Raw genomic sequence first — 6876 nt, 5'->3', positions numbered from 1 at the left:
GGTCAAAACATTTGCTTGAAGTGGGTTTCTTCTCTGAAAACCTTTTACTGTTCAACTCTCTTGAGAGTTTCTTACCACTGCTACAATTTCTACTTCATGGAAGAGAATTGTGGCCAACTGGTTGACATGGGCTGCCCTTCTTTTTTTGACCTAACTTTAATAGAAGTGAGATGATTGATTTTATAGACCTGTACATTGTCCTTCACCATACTGCTATCCTTCAGGTTTCTACAGAGATGACGGCCTGACAGTTCATACAGTATGAACAATCATGGCAGCAATGGACTCAGGAAAAACTTGATAGAATTTGATTTAGATGTAACCATTAGCAACAACCTGTCTGTTGTTGATTTTATAGATATTACTTCAGATCTTAAAATAAATGAAGTCTACCCTTGTAGGAGGCCAAACGATGAGATTATATGCTTTCAATGAAGTTGTTGGTTACTTTTGGAAGGCTTCTGTCAAGACACTCATTGGTCATGTTCTGCTGCCAATTCACATCCAGGGCCACTTGTAGCATCGTTGTGTAGCAGCCACTTAAACTCTTCTTTCCTTGTTTCACTGCCATGCAAGAACACTGAGTCAATTGTGGCAAAGAACAGACAGACTTTTTGTTCAAATGGAAAAACTCAACAGAATATGGTAAAAGGCAAAGTTGACTTTACCAGGACTTGAACTCAGAACACAGAGGGTTAAAACAAACACAGCAGGACTTTATGTCCGACAACTGCAATTACTCAATTAACTTGTTAATTACAAAAACAACTGAGAGATCTTTCATTAAATTGAAAAAAAAAAAACCCCATCAAGGATTTCTTAGGGTGGCCACTAACTTATGAGGAGATCGATCTCAGTCAAACAATAATCCTTTCTATAATAGGCACAAGGCCAGAAATTTGGGGGGGAGGGGCGATAGTCAATCACATTGACCCCAGTGTGTAACTGGTACTTATTTCATTGACCCTTAAAGGATGAAAGGCAAAGTCGACCTTGGCAGAATTCGAACTCAGAATGTAGAGGCAGACAAAATATCACTAAGTATTTCACCCAGTGTGCTAGTGATTCTGCCAGCTCACCACCTTAATAATAATAATAATAATAATAATAATAATAATAATAATAATAATAATAATAATAATAATAATAATAATAATAATAATCTTTTCTACTATAGGCACAAGGCCTGAAATCTGGGGGAGGGGCCAGTCGATTATGAACTCAGAATGTAAAGACAGATGAAATATTGCTAAGCATTTCGCCTGAATTGCTAACGATTCTGCCAGCTCACTGCCTTAATTAATAATAATAATAATAATAATAATAATAATAATAATAATAATAATAAATGCCCTGATGCAGTACCAGGCAGTGGCTCTCATGGCTTCTGATCTTAACTGATTGGAAGTGTTATCATGTACATTGTTTTGTCTTGGTATAAAAGATGGGCTACAGCAAATATTCTGCTCAAAACAACAGATTTGCTTGTCAGTTGTTTGACCTTAACCAGTTGAGCATGTCCCTCAGTGGCTGACGATATGTGCATCTCTGATCACGAGCAGAAGTAGTGGGGGAGCATCATAGCCATGTGTTGAGAGGGATTCTTTGGGGTTTGAATAATTCACCTCTGGAAACATGGGTGTTTAGTTCAACATCCTTAAACAACCCTTATTCAGGGACCTTTTGAGCGGGATGGGTTAGAAGAAAATTCTAACTGGGCCCCACCTGCAAGGTCATGTGCTGTTTATCTTGATATGAGATCACCATGTTGCGCACATATGGTTGTGATGCATGTGCCTGGTGTACCCTTATCAGACGGGTAGTCATGATGGGTATACTGGGCTTCGTATATTTTACCCCAGTGTCACTTTGATGGCATGCTCTGCTCGCTCACTCAATAATAATAATAATAAATGATGATAAAAAATATCAACTAAATAATAAAAGTAATAAAAAAACATTTGCTTTCCAAAAATGCCCTTTATTTCAGACATAATTTTAATTTAAATTATAACATTTAAAAACAAAGAAAGACAAAGACAAAGAAGGAAGGAAAAGAAAGAAAAGAAAAGGGGGTGGGGTAAATGGAGGAGGAGGGGTGATGGGCCACATACCCCAGAACAAGTGGGGTGCTCAGCCATGCCTTATGGTAATGACCAGCAACACTCCCGGCAGCAGCTACTCCACCTCACAACACCACAACTGTTCCTCTGTTCTTCTACTTGTTTCAGTCACTAGACTGCGACCATACTGGAGCACTGACTTGGAATTTTAGACAAATGAATCTTCTTCCTTTTTTTTTTTTGAAGAAGTGGTATCTATTCTATCAGTTTCTTTTGCTGAACTGCTAAGTTATGAGGACACAACCACACCACCAACGGTTGTCGAGGGGTGGGGGTGGTGGGGAAGACAAACGCAGACACAAAAACACAAAGACACAAATACATGTACGTTATATATATGTGTGTGTATATATATAGTGAAGGTGCATGGCTCAGTGGCTAGAACATCGAGCTTATGATCGTGAGGTTGTGAGTTCAATTCCCCAACCGGGTTACATGTTGTGTTCTTGAGCAAGACACTTTATTTCAGTTGCTCCAGTTCACTCAGCTGTGGAAATGAGTTGTGATGTTTCGGCCCCTTTGCCTTTCCCTCGGATAACATCAGTGGTGTGGAGAAGGGAGGCCGGGTCTGCATGGGCGACTGCTGGTCATCCATAAAAACAACCCTGCATTGTGCATTCACCAGTGAGGTAACATTCCGCCCAGACTTATACCCCAGAAGAGAACCTCTTAGGTGCACCCATGGTCATTTGTGACTGACAGTGTAGATTATATATATATATATATATATAGATATATATATATATATATATATATATATATATAATATATATATATATATTATATATATATATATATATATATATATGTACCCAGTGTAAGCTATGGACGCATAAGAGGTGCAGCAACATCAAAGGGAAATTAACTGATAAGATAGCTTTCATGTGCGGCAGATGCACAGGGACAATAGATATCACAGATACTCAGAAAACAGATTCCATCACACTCCAGGGGGAGAAACTAGAAGTAGTTGATAGTTTCCGCTACCTGGGTGACCAAGTTAGTAGTGGAGGTGGATGCTCAGAGAGTGTCACCACTAGAATACGAATAGCCTGGGCAAAGTTCAGAAAGCTCCTACCCCTACTGGCGACAAAGGGTCTCTCGCTCAGAGTGAAAGGTAGATTGTATGATGCATGTGTGCGAACTGCCATGCTTCACGGTAGTGAAACATGGGCTGTGACTGCAGAGGACATGCGTAGACTTGAAAGAAATGAAGCTAGCATGATCCGTTGGATGTGTAATGTCAGTGTGCGCGCACGACAGAGTGTAAGCACCCTGAGAGAAATGCTGGACATAAGAAGCATCAGATGTGGTGTGCAAGAGCGACGCTTGCGATGGTATGGTCATGTACTGCGGATGGATGAGGAGAGATGTGTGAAGAAGTGCCACTCCCAAACAGTTGAAGGTATCAGGGAGAGAGGTAGACCCAGGAAGACATGGGATGAGGTAGTCAAGCATGACCTCAGAGCGTTGGGCCTCACTGAGGCAATGACGAAGGACTGAGATCTCTGGAGATATGCTGTGACTGCAAAGACCTGGGCTGCTTCCTGCACCAGTTTCACATAGCCCCAGCCCATTCAAAGTACCTGGATTGCAAAACGTCCTGCTGTGCTTACCTTGGATGGTAGAGTGATCTGCTGTGCTTCAGGAGACCTATTGAGTCAAGTACATCAACATCAATATCAATATCAATATCAAAATAAATATCAAATGGAAATTGTAGTTACGACACCTGTGTCGGCGGCACATAAAAAGCACCATCCGAATGTGGCCGATACCAGCGCTGCCTTGACTGGCTTCTGTGCCGGTGGCTCATGACCTGCTGTGCTTGAGACCTGTTGAGTCAAGTACATAAACATCGAAATAAATATCAAATGGAAATAGTAGTTGTGATACCTGTGCCGGTGGCATGTAAAAAGCACCATCCGAACATGGCCGATGCCAGCGCCGCCTTGACTGGCTTCTGTGCCAGTGGCACGTAAAAAGCACCATCCGATCGTGGCCGCTGCCAGCCCCACCCCCCTGGCACCTGTGCCGGTGGCACGTAAAAAGCACTCACTACACTCACGGAGTGGTTGGCATTAGGAAGGGCATCCAGCTGTAGAAACACTGCCAGATCAGACTGGAGCCTGGTGCAGCCTCCTAGATTCCCAGACCCCAGTCAAACCGTCCAACCCATGCTAGCCTGGAAAACGGACGTTAAATGATGATGATGATGATGATGATATATGACAGGTTTCTTTCCTTTTCTGTGTACCACATCCACTGACAACATAGTACAAGACACTTGCCCAAAGCGCCCCGTGGTGGGACTGAACCAAGAACCACATGGTTTGGAAGCAAGCTCGTTACCACATAGTCATGCCTGCACCTGAGGAACTCGATACCACAGGGTCCTAGAATGCCTGATATCTTGATGGTGACCAGCACAAACTGATAGCAGTCAGCCAGGCCCCTGCGTCCATTGATTTTTCTCTCCTCCACATTACGGACGGTTTGCAAGCAAAGTATATTTTGTTTATTCTTTTACTTGTTTCAGTGATTTGACTCTGGCCATACTGGAGCACCATCCTGAAAGGTTTTTAGCTGAAAAAATCGACTGTAATATTTAAGCCTAGAACTCATTCTGTTGGTCTCCTTTGGGTGAACCACTAAGTTATGGGGGTGTAAACACACCAACATCGGTTGTCAAATGGTGATGGGGGAGGACAAACACAGACACAAAGACACACACACACATAGATATATAATTATATTCTTTTCTACTCTAGACACAAGGCCCGAAATTTTGGGGGAGGGGGTCAGTCGATTAGATCAACCTCAGTACACAACTGGTACTTGATTTAATCAACCCTGGCAGGATGAAAGGCAAAGTCGACCTCGGCAGGATTTGAACTCAGAATGTAAAGACAGACAAAATACTGCTAAGCATTTCGCCCAGTGCGCTAACATTTCAGCCAGATCACCACCTTTAGATATATAATTATATAATTTAGATTCAGTTGAATCGGGTACTTAAATTGAGGCACCTTGTTAGAACGAACTTATTTGCATACTCAGACAATATCAGGTGAGTATCGAACTCTACATAGAATTTTGTTCCATCCGATATTCATGCAGTTTATGCAGATGGCATAATCCAACTTGGTGAATAAATCAGCTCTTGCTGGTGCAGACATAGACTTTCTATAAAGATACTTTCCAAATATTTCCGAAAAGCAGATTCCAGGGTTGGTGAGTAAAACGGTAATGAGTGACAAAAAGGAATTGAAACTTGGACACCTTTGTTACTCATATTTTGATTATGCATACACACATACACACACAAACACACATGCACACACATACATATATATATATATATATATATATATATATATATATATTATATATATATATATATATATTTAAAAAAGGAGATGTGGAACACGAGTTGTGATATATAAAAAAAGGAAATGAATAAAATGCTGACAAAATAATTTAAGTAAGGGAGAGTGTATTTAATTAGGTGAAAGTTCTTTTTACCGGTTGCACATTTGTTATGCTTATCAAAAGATATTTTTTTAAGAGAGATAGAGTTCCTTTCTGATAGATTTTTTTTCTCTTATATATATATATATATATATACATATATATATATATATATATACACACACACAAACACACATGCACACACAAACTCACACACATCACATATATATATATGTATATATATCAAGGTACATGGCTCAGTGATTAGAGCATCAGGCTGACAATCCTGAAGTAATGAGTTCAATTCCTGAGCCGGCCTATGCGTTATGTTCTTGAGCAAGACACTTTATTCCACATTGCTCCAGTTCACTCAGCTGTAGAAATGAGTTGTGATGTCACTGGTGCCAAGCTGTATCGGCCCCTTTCCCTCCCCTTGGATAACGCTGGTCTTCCATAAACAACCTTGTCCAGATTTGTCCCTTGGAGGGAGAACTTTCTAGCTTTCTAGGTGCAATCCCATGGTCATTCAGGACCAAAGGGAGTCTTTTTCACTTTCATATATATATATATATATATATATATATATATATATATATATATAACGTATATATATAATATAATATATATATATATATAATATATATATAATATAATATATATATATAATATATATATATATATATATATATATATATATATATTATATATATATAGATATATATATATATATATATATATATATAAATGAGAATGTGTGTCTGTCTGTCAGTGTGTTTCCCTAAAACTTGAGAACTACGCAATCAATTTCCTTCAAATTTCACACATGCCTTATTTAGGGTCCGGGGAGTGTCATCAACAAAAGAACTTTTTACTTTTTGCCTAGGGCGAACCCACAGCACTCTGATTCCCTAAAACGTGAGAACTACAGAACCAATTTCATTCAAATTTTACACATGCCTTACTTAGGGTCCAAGTAGTATCATGGGCAAAAAAAAAGTGTTTAACTTCTTGCCTAGAGCGAGCCCACAGCAGTATCATATCTTCTCCACTATTTCAGTATTACGTGTTAAAAGTAAAACAAAGACATCTCTCTATTGTATGTATATGGATGTGTGTATATATATATATATTACAAAATATAAAGTTATATCTTGAGATCGTTAGTGACAACAACGCTCAAAATATATAACAGACCGGAACAGTTGTGCTCAAATGAGCTGTATACATTTTTTAATCCGAGGGGAGGCAATACGAGCAGCAACTACAAAAGCACTACAAAATC

This window comes from Octopus sinensis, linkage group LG29, assembly GCF_006345805.1.
Source record: "Octopus sinensis linkage group LG29, ASM634580v1, whole genome shotgun sequence".
NCBI classification, from domain to species: Eukaryota; Metazoa; Mollusca; class Cephalopoda; order Octopoda; family Octopodidae; genus Octopus; species Octopus sinensis.
This window is presented reverse-complemented; position numbering follows the sequence as displayed.